This window comes from Phodopus roborovskii, unplaced genomic scaffold (genome assembly GCF_943737965.1).
Source record: "Phodopus roborovskii unplaced genomic scaffold, PHOROB, whole genome shotgun sequence".
Classification (NCBI taxonomy): Eukaryota; Metazoa; Chordata; class Mammalia; order Rodentia; family Cricetidae; genus Phodopus; species Phodopus roborovskii.
Genome location: NW_026125543.1, coordinates 5890621 through 5902098, shown reverse-complemented (window position 1 = coordinate 5902098; position 11478 = coordinate 5890621).

Here is an 11478-nt window from a genome sequence, read left to right as displayed (position 1 = left end):
GTCCACCCTACTTCGGAGACCTCTCGGAGCAACTCCGAACAAAGGAGACCTGACTATCCACGTGGGACCACCTGTAATTTCCACCGGCTTGGTCCCTGACCCCGCCTCCAGTCCTCTGCTGGAGTCCCAGGCCCCCTCCCAGAGATCCGCCTATCTCAGCGGGTCCACTTGGAGTTCCTGCAGGCAAGATCCTTGACCCCCAAATCCGGGCCCCTGCAAAAGAACGAGGTCTCAGCTGGAGAGCGCCAGTTTCCAGTGAGATCCCACTACCCTGCAAAACCTTCTCAAGTTCCAGCCCAGCCCTCGTCCTCTTCTGCCGGCTATTGGCCAGAGGTGAGTCTGGGCCCAATCGGGGCTGCCTGTCCCCTTCAACCTCTTTACCCCCCTCCCCCGCCTGAACTCCCTGGATTGGCCCCTGATCCTGCTGCTCCTGTCTCCGGTCCCCTTTGAGAGCACCCTTGGAGCTCTGATACACCCCCACCCATCCCAACCTCCAGCCTACCCCCCCACCCTGTGCCCTACCCCACCTACGGTCCTGCCGCTCTGGTTGAGCACTGGGACAGAGGGTGGAGCCAACAGTCCACCCTACTTCGGAGACCTCTCGGAGCAACTCCGAACAAAGGAGACCTGACTATCCACGTGGGACCACCTGTAATTTCCACCGGCTTGGTCCCTGACCCCGCCTCCAGTCCTCTGCTGGAGTCCCAGGCCCCTCCCAGAGATCCGCCTATCTCAGCGGGTCCACTTGGAGTTCCTGCAGGCAAGATCCTTGACCCCCAAATCCGGGCCCCTGCAAAAGAACGAGGTCTCAGCTGGAGAGCGCCAGTTTCCAGTGAGATCCCACTACCCTGCAAAACCTTCTCAAGTTCCAGCCCAGCCCTCGTCCTCTTCTCCCGGCTATTGGCCAGAGAGAAGCCTCCTAGAGAGCTTGGACCACACAGAGATACAGACATTGAATCTTTGATCCACATAAGCCCATCTGGGAAGGACCATAGAGAGAGGGAAGAGACACCACCAACACCTACAGGAAGAAACTATGGGAAGAAGACAATACAAGAGAACACCTAACAACAGAAAGACAAACATGACACCACCAGAATCTAGGGAATCTACACCAACTAGAATGGAACACAACAACAAAGCAGAGGAAGCAGAAGGGTATGACTTAAAAATCACCATCATAAAAATGATAGAGGCCCTCAAAGAAGATATGAGAAAATCCCTTAAAGAAATAGAGGAAAAAACAAACAAAAAAGTGGAAGAAATGAACAAATTCCTTAAGGAAAGTACAGAAAGCCAAGAAAAAACAATTAACCAGGTGAAGGAAACGGTTCAAGATTTGAAAACCGAAATTGAGAAAATAAAGGCAACACAAATGGAAGGAAAGCTGGAAATTGAAAAGCTGGGCAAAAAATCGGAAACCACGGACACAAGCATAACCAATAGAATTCAAGAGATGGAAGAGAGAATCTCAGGCGCAGAAGATAAACTAGAAGAAATAGATTCATCGACCAAAGAAAACCATAAATCCAACAAATCCTTAACACACAATATCCAGGAAATGTGGGACACCATGAAAAGGCCAAACCTAAGAATAATAGGCATAGAGGAAGGTGAGGAAGCCCAGCTCAAAGGTGCTGAAAACATATTCAACAAAATCATCGAGGAAAACTTTCCAAATCTGAAGAAGGACATGCCCATGAAAGTACAAGAAGCATACCGAACCCCAAATAGGCTGGACCAAAGAAAAAAGACCCCTCGACATATAATAATCAAAACACCTAGCATACAGAATAAAGAAAAAATATTAAGAGCAGCGAAGGAAAAAGGACAGGTAACATATAAAGGCAGACCTATCAAAATTACACCTGACTTCTCCATGGAAACCCTCAAGGCCAGAAGGTCCTGGATAGATGTTCTAAAAGTATTAAGAGAACACGGATGCCAGCCTAGGCTACTATATCCAGCAAAACTCTCAGTCAAAATAGATGGAGAGAACAAGATATTCAATGACAAAACCAGATTTTCCCAATATGTATCTACAAATCCAGCCCTACAGAAAGTATTGGAAGGAAAATTCCAACCCAAGGAAGGTAACTACGCCCACAAAAATGTAGGCAACAGATAATCCAACTACACCAGAAACCTAGGGTGAAGCAGAACAAATATATTCACAATACCACTGCCAACAACAAACCTAAATCAAACAACCATCAACAATCAATGGTCCTTACTCACCCTCAACATTAATGGTCTTAACTCACCTATAAAAAGACACAGATTAACAGAATGGATACGAAGACAGAATCCATCCTTCTGCTGCATACAAGAAACACATCTTAGCTCCAAAGATAGACATTACCTCAGGGTAAAGGGTTGGGAAAAGATTTTCCAATCAAATGGAAATAAGAAGCAAGCAGGCGTAGCTATCCTAATATCTAACAAGCTAGACTTCAAACCAAAACTAGTCAAAAGAGATGAAGATGGTCATTTCATATTCATCTCAGGAGAAATCCATCAACACAAAGTCTCAATTCTGAACATCTATGCCCCTAATACAAAGCCACCCACATTCGTAAAAGAAACACTACTAAAACTCAAAGCTCATATAAAACCTCACACACTTATAGTGGGAGACTTCAATACACCACTCTCAACACTAGACAGGACCACAAATCAGAAACTCAACAAAGAAACAAAAGAATTAACAGAAGTTATGTCTCAACTGGGGCTAACAGACATCTATAGAACATTCCATCCAAAGACAAAAGAATATACCTTCTTCTCTGCTCCACATGGAACCTTCTCTAAAATCGACCACATACTAGGAGACATAACAAACCTCAACAGATACAAGAGAATAGAAATAGTCCCCTGTATCTTATCGGACCACCATGCTTTAAAATTGGAATTCAACAACAATACAAATAGCAGAAAACCTGCAAACTCATGGAAACTGAACAATGTGCAATTGCACCACTCCTGGGTCAAAGAAGAAATAAAGAAAGAAATTAAAGACTTTCTAATATTCAACGAGAATGAGGATACAACATACCCGAACTTATGGGACACCTTGAAAGCAGTGCTACGAGGGAAGTTCATTGCACTAAGTGCCCATATGAAGAAAACAGAGGATAGTCACATAAATGAATTAACAGCGCAACTGAAAACCTTAGAACAGAGAGAAGCGAATTCACCCGCAGGAGCAGACGCCAGGAAATAATCAACTTGAGGGCTGAAATCAACAAAATAGAAACCAGGAAAACAATACAAAAAATCAATGCAACAAAGAGTTGGTTTTTTGAGAAAATCAACAAGATTGATAAACCTTTATCCAAATTAACGAAAAAGCAGAGACAGAACATGCAAATTAACAAAATCAGAAATGAAATGGGGAACATAACAACAGACACAGAGGAAATCCAGACAATTTTCAGGTCATACTTCGAAAATCTGTATTCCACAAAAATTGAAAATTCAAAGGAAATGGACAAGTTTCTGGATAACTATCACTTACCAAAATTAAATCAAGAACAGACAAACAACTTAAATAGACCTATAACCCGAAATGAAATAGAAGCAGTCATCGAAAGCCTTCCAACGAAAAAAAGTCCAGGGCCAGATGGATTCAGTGCAGAATTCTACCAGACATTCAAGGAAGAACTAATACCACTACTCCTCAAACTGTTCCACAAGATAGAAACAGAAGGTTTATTGCCAATCTCTTTTTATGAGGCCACAATAACTTTGGTACCCAAACCTCACAAAGACACAACTAAGAAAGAAAACTACAGACCAATATCCCTGATGAACATCGATGCAAAAATACTCAATAAAATAATGGCAAACCGAATTCAAAAATACATCAGAGAAATCATCCACCATGATCAAGTAGGCTTCATACCTGGATTGCAGGGATGGTTTAACATACGAAAATCTATCAACGTGATCCACCATATAAACAAACTGAAAAAGAAAAACCATATGATTATCTCCCTAGATGCAGAAAAAGCCTTCGATAAAATTCAACACCCTTTCATGATAAAGGTATTAGAGAGGTCAGGGATAACAGGAACATACCTAAACATAATAAGAGCAATATACAGCAAACCAACTGCCAACATCAAACTGAATGGAGAGAAACTTAAGCCAATTCCTCTAAAATCAGGAACAAGACAAGGCTGTCCTCTCTCTCCATATCTCTTCAATATCGTACTAGAAGTTCTAGCTAATGCTATAAGACAACAAAAGGAGATCAAGGGCATCCAAATTGGAAAGGAAGAAGTCAAACTGTCTCTATTTGCAGATGATATGATAGTTTACATAAGCGACCCAATAAACTCTACCAGGGAACTCCTACAGCTGATAAACACCTTCAGCAAACTAGCAGGATACAAGATAAACTCAAAAAAAATCAGTAGCCCTATTTTTTTCAGACGACAAAGAGGCAGAGAAAGAAATCAGAGAAACATCACCCTTTACAATAGCCACAAGCAACATAAAGTATCTTGGTGTAACGCTTACCAAACAAGTAAAAGATCTATATAATAAGAACTTTGTGACTCTAAAGAAAGAAATTAAAGAAGATACCAGAAAATGGAAAGACCTCCCATGCTCTTGGATAGGTAGGATAAACATAGTAAAAATGGCAATCTTACCAAAAGCAATCTACAGATTCAATGCAATCCCCATTAAAATCCCACCACAATTCTTCACCGACCTTGAAAGGATAATAATCAACTTTATATGGAAAAACAAAAGACCCAGGATAGCCAAAACAACCCTATACAATAAAAGAACATCAGGAGGCATCACCATTCCTGACTTTAAGCTCTACTACAGAGCTATAGTTCTGAAAACAGCCTGGTATTGGCATAAAAATAGACAGGTAGACCAATGGAATCGAATTGAAAATCCTGATATTAATCCATGCACCTATGAACACCTGATTTTCGACAAAACAGCTAAAATGATACAATGGGGCAAAGACAGCATCTTCAACAAATGGTGCTGGCACAATTGGATGAGGGTGTGTAGAAGACTGCAGATAGACCCATGTCTGTCGCCATGCACAAAACTCAAGTCCAAATGGATCAAAGACCTCAACATCAATCCAGCCACATTGAACCTCTTAGAAGAGAAAGTAGGAGGTACCCTTGAACAAATTGGTATAGGAGACCGCTTCTTGAACATAACTCCAGGGGCACAGACACTGAAAGAAACAATTAATAAATGGGACCTCTTCAAACTTAGAAGCTTCTGTAAGGCAAAGGACACAGTTGACAAGACCAAACGGCAGCCCACTGACTGGGAAAAGATTTTCACTAATCCTATATCCGACAAAGGGCTGATCTCCAAAATATACAAAGAACTCAAGAAACTAGTCAACAAAACACCAAATAACCCTATTAAAAAATGGGGTACAGAACTGAAGAAAGAATTCTCAATGGAGGAAATCAAAAAGGCTGAAAGACACTTAAGAAAATGCTCCACATCCTTAGCTATCAGGGAAATGCAAATCAAAACAACTTTGAGATACCATCTTACCCCTGCCAGAATGGCTAAAATTAGAAACACCAGTGATGACTTATGTTGGAGAGGATGTGGAGAAAGTGGAACACTCCTCCACTGCTGGTGGGAGTGCAAACTCATACAGCCACTTTGGAGATCAGTATGGCGGTTCCTCAGGAAAATGGGAATTAGTTTACCACAGGACCCGGCAATCCCCCTCTTAGGCATATACCCAAAGGATTCACATCAATGCAACAAAGACATCTGTTCAACTATGTTCATAGCAGCACTATTTGTAATAGCAAGAACCTGGAAGCAACCTAGATGCCCTTCAATTGAAGAATGGTTAATGAAGATGTGGCACATCTACACAATGGAATACTACTCTGCAGAAAAAAATAATGGTATCTTGAAATTCGCAGGCAAGTGGATGGCACTTGAAGAAACCATCCTGAATGAGGTAACCCAGTCACAAAAAGAGGAACACAGTATGTACTCACTCATATATGGATTTTAGACCTAGATCAAATGATCACCAGCCTATAATTCACATCACCAGAGGAACTAGGATACAAGTTGTATTCTAAGAGATTCATATAAAGTCCCTCACAGAACTGGGAAGGGACAAGTCCCCCAGACCTCAGGTATAGTGGGTGAGGACAGCTAATGGAGAGAGAAGTAGGAGAAAATGAGAGGGAGGAGAGGAAGGCATGTGTGACTAGGAGGATTGAGCCTGCTTAGGAATGGAAAATAGGAAAGAGAGAGAGAGACAGAGACAGAGAGAGAGAACATAAAAGAGGGAGCCAATATTGGTTTGAAGAGAAAGTTGAACACAAAGAAAGGTCGAGGGAACTACAAGACTGCTCCCAACTAACAATCTCAGCTTCCGTGGAAAGGCTATCATAAATGCCCTTCCCGGAGAGTGAGATCAACAACTAACTTCTCCATGGAGTCCTCAACTAATGCCTGTTGAAAACAGGAGCAAACACCCATACATAAACACTGAGTCAAACTAGAACCCAGAAGCAGATGGAGAGGACAAGACCATGCGGTAGAAGTACATAGAGACAGCTTACCTGAACAAGGAGGAGCTAAGGGCCACTAGACTGATAGCTGGGAAGCCAACAGAGGTCTGACTCGGACTCCCCTGAATATGGGTCTCAGCCAGAAGGTCTGAACAGTCTGAGAGACCTCAGACAGTGGAGCCAGGATGTATCCCTGGTGCACAAAAGGACTTTGCAAACATATCCCCCATGGAGGGATAACTGCCTTATTCTAGAGATAGGAGAGAAGCCCTAGTCCCTACTTCACAGGACCTGTCAGATCTACATGACCCCAACTGGATGGCATTCCCCCACATATTGTATTGTGGTGGGGGGTTGGGAGGGGAGGGTGTTTAGAGTGCATGGGAGAGGGTAGAGAGGGCAAAAGGGAGGGAAGGAGGGAGGGGAGGGCTTGGGGGGAGGGAGGGAGGGAGGGAGAGGGAACTGGGATCGACATGTAAAATAATAATAATAAAAAAAAAAAAAAAAAAAAAAAAAAAAACGCTTTGACTCCAAAATTTAAGTTGAAGAACAAGTTACTGGGGAAAAGTATTTCTATTTTTGTTTCCACAGAAAATGAAAAGATGTGGATTCCTTCCAGACTAATGTGGTTTGATCACACCAGACCGCCTGAAACAGAGTACAAGCTGATCCTACATTCCAAACATCTGGACAAAACAGCCCTACAGACTACAGCTAGGATATCTGAATCTTCTTCGAATCCCCCAAGACAGCGCCCCTTACCAGCAGGAAGTAGTTTGGAAAGAACGACGCCCAAATTCCCAAATATTGTGTATAAATGTTTGTTTTCATTTAATTGGACTTTGTTATATAAAATTAAATAAAAAATACTCTATATGCAAAAAAAAAAAAAAAAAAAAAAAAAAAAAAAAAACACCTAGTGCTCTTGAGTGCTAAGCTATATTTCTAGTCATCTTCATTATTTAAAATATATTCTCATAACTTTTATTTAAAATGTATGTCACCAATTTACTCCTTCCTGCCTTTTCTCCATCCCTTCGCAAGCTTTTCCCTTTAAATACCTTTCTTGTTAAGCACTTGAGAATATGTATGCACAAACATACAAATAAAATCAATAGAGTTCAAAAAAAAAAAAAAAAAATAAAAGAACTGAGTCAGGGGGATGATGGGTAAAAATTGAGGAAGATTGCTGTTTAGAATAAGCAGACTTGTGTTGACACTCAATGCCAGTTGCACAATGAACTCCTGGGACTAGAGAAACATTAGAAGGGTTCATCACAGAATGAGACAGTAGCGTTTTAGCTAAGAAATATCTTTTCCTGTGTGGAGAAATATTTCATTGTGTAACAGAATGTGTGTGATGGGTTTAAGTTGCCCTGACATGGGGAACAGATCCATTGGCAGGCATGCCAATGAACTGTCTCAGTCCTCATTGCTATTCTTAATGGCCCCAGTCCACATCTCAATGGCTCTGTTGATTAGCAACACCATATCTGTGTGTTTCCCAACATACAAAGAGGAGTAAGTAATTGTCTTATCACTGTTTAATCATGTTTCTGTGTTTTCTTTAAAGAGAAAACAGTGTGATAAGCAAAAGATTACATTCTGTATTCACCACAACAGAGGATGAAATTTCAAAGCTGTTTGTGATTTAATGGTTCAATGACTTTGTGGTTTAAGTTACAATATATTAACAACTGGAAGTATATTAAACCTTCAGAGACTATGACAAACATAGACGTTTGTATATGTTACCAGTTTTATACAAGTCAGAGCGTGTCCCATGTTCCATTCCAAAAGGCTAAATTTGATTATTCACTCAAATTATAAAAGAGTGATAATTAAAATTTTGAGAAGGAAAAACTTCTATTTCTAAACCTTCTTAGATTACTCATATCCACATTTGAAACAAATATTTTTAGATTCCAGCATTCCATTTGTAAGAATAAACAACTTTATTTTAATGTTTTAAAGAAATACTGTAACCTTTTAGATATTATCTTTCTATGTTGAAATAAGCTAAACATTTTGTCTCTAAAAATGAGACTAGTTTATAGATGAACAAATTTTAAAAATTTCAGTGAATTTATTTTGTTTGAGCTTATTTTTGCATTATTGCAAATATTGAATAATATCTAAAACCTCGATATCCTTTTCCTGTTACTTCAAATTGATTTTTTTTCTCACATAATATATCTTAAATACAAATTCCCCTCCCTCTACTCCACTCAGACCCTTCCCATCTCCCCTCCCATCCAGATCTAGTTCCTTTCTGTTTTTCACTAGGAAACAAGCAGCATCTATGGGATGATAATAAAATAAAATTTAATAAAATAAAATGTAAGATAAAACAGAAAAATAACAGGTGGATATTGGACAAAACAAACAAAGAAAGTAAGATCCCAAGAGAAGGAACAATAAGCAGATATAGTCAGAGACCTACTTGCTGCATTCAGGAGTCCCATAGAAATACCAACTTAACTAGAAGCCATAATATATATGCAAAGGATCTGTAAGGTAAAAAGAGAAAAGGAAAATATAAATAAAACATAATAGTAAATAGTAGAATAAAATTAAAACAAACAAACATATTGGAAGAGTCCTGAAAGGACATTATGAAACAAGCAATCTCCAAAGATGTCATTGAGTTTGTTTTCTCTTAGCCATTTACTGCTGGTCATGCAGCCCACCCTTAAGAGTAGTTGTTTACCCAGTGAGACTCCCTTCGAGCAAAATAAATTTTGATTTTTCAAGTGATTATCAGTTGGAAATTGTTTCTGGTTTAGGGAGGCCGGCATGTATCCATTTCTTTCAGCTCTAGGATGCTATGTGTTGCAGACCCATGTAGGCCTTGTGTATTCAGTCCCTGTGAATTTGCTAGTATGCACATGGGTCATGATGATTTAGAGAGCCTCCATTCACTCTAGCTCTTACATTCTTTCTGACTCCTTTTCCATTGGGTTCCACAAGCCCTGAAAATCTGAACATTCTAAAAAAGGGAAAAGCCCTCTGATTCATTTCTGCAGCACAGAAAAACACCTGTATATGTTGTATTATACATCATATCCTCAGGAAAACTTAGTAATCTATTCAGTCTCATAGTGGTTTTTCTTTTTAACTTTTTTTGCATGTTGGAAGGTCTCTAGGAAACTTTAAGTAAACTCAAAATACTATTATCAAAAGTGAAATGTAAGCCAGGTGGTATTGGTGCACACTTTGAATCCCAGCACTAAGGAGGCAGAGACAGGCAAATCTCTGAGTTCGAGGCCAGCCTGGTCCAGGGACATACAGAGAAACCCTATCTCAAGAGTCAAAAGAAAAACAAAACAAAAAACCAAAAAACAAAACAGAACAAAAAAGATCCCCAAAACAACCACCACCTCCAGCAACAACAACAACCAAAAAATCCCAACAAAACAAAAGAAAATAAAACAAACAAAAAAAGCAAAAGAAAGAAAGAACAGAAAAGTAAAAGAAAAAAACACATACTACTCTAGTAAAGAGAAAAGATGGCAGTTAGCTTGCCAGAGACCTGTGAAAGAACATCTTCCTGAGGAGAGCACCTTCAGTGTCAGCCTTCAGTGTCAGCTCTAACAGGATGAGGATGTGGGCACAGGACTGACAGACAACAAGCGTGTGACATTCACCAGCATGTTTTAGAAACAGCGAAGCATTCAGTGTGTTTGAGGCAGATGTAGAATGCTGAGCACTTGGAGAGATGAGCAAGGACTAGAGAGGCAATGTGACGTCAAATCTTAAAGTACTTTTTACGCCTGTTTCAATGGTCTAGCAAGGCAGTGGAGAGCTTTATAATGCAAAATGTGATGCTATAAATCTTTTGAAACTAACTCTTCAAATTTAAAAACTTTTTTGAAAGGCAAACTAAGAGTCTTGTGAATTAATGCTACCATCCCAATGGCTGTGTGAACATTTGGTGACAAATCCTATCCATTTTGCTCATCATCTCTTTCAAGTTTGTTTACCTCACTTCCTCATGTCTGTAATGAACCGTACTTAACTGTTCTCAACTAAACTTTGGAAACTCATAGGACATTGAACACCTTGCTTCTAGCTTCTCTTCTTTTACTAATGCATTACTTGTAGTGATGAGGTTTTAAAGTCACAACAAAGAATAAAAGAAATACACTAAACACTTAATTCAACCTGACTTAACCCTGACCCATTATCTCTTATAATAAATTGTTAATATAGTTGCACTTGTATGCACAAACTTTAGCACCACAATGGTCCTGGGAAGTTCAAACTGCTTCATAATATAATGATCAGCACAGAAAGGTGGAGTGGAGACTTCAACAGCATCCTGACTGAACTCTTTATCTAGAAAAGGTTTTAGAAACATCACAGTTGATTATTTCCCTTCAATAGGACAGAGAGCAGAAACATCCTGGGGGATACTGCCCTCATTATTGCATTTACCTAGTTCAAGGTAGAAGTTGTAACATGACCATTAGGTCATATTTTAAGTCAACATTTGTAACTTGAAACATTTCATATGAAATTAAGATTTGTGGCTTCTGTTGAAAATGCAGACAATCTGTCCATGAAGGATCAATAATTCAGATACCATGGAGAAGAAGAGCAGGTACTTAAAAGGGTATCATTGCTTCTCTTTCTGCATCTCAACCCACATCAGTTTTGTATTACAACTGTGGGTCTAGTGAGACAAAAGAGAAGAAGGGTGAAAAGATGTATGGTAAGATGGCTGGGATTGAGTCATCTGTCATCTAAATGAGAAAAGGTTTTCAAATAATTAAAATTTTGAGCTTGTACTAGCAAAAGAATAATTCTTGAATACTTGTGCTAAGTGTAATGACACTTTATTTGGTGGAAAGTAATCTTTCCCAAATCCCTTCCTCCTCTACTAGTTCATCACTCTTAGAAGAGAATAGTGAGAATCCAGAAATACAGAAAAAAAAAATAG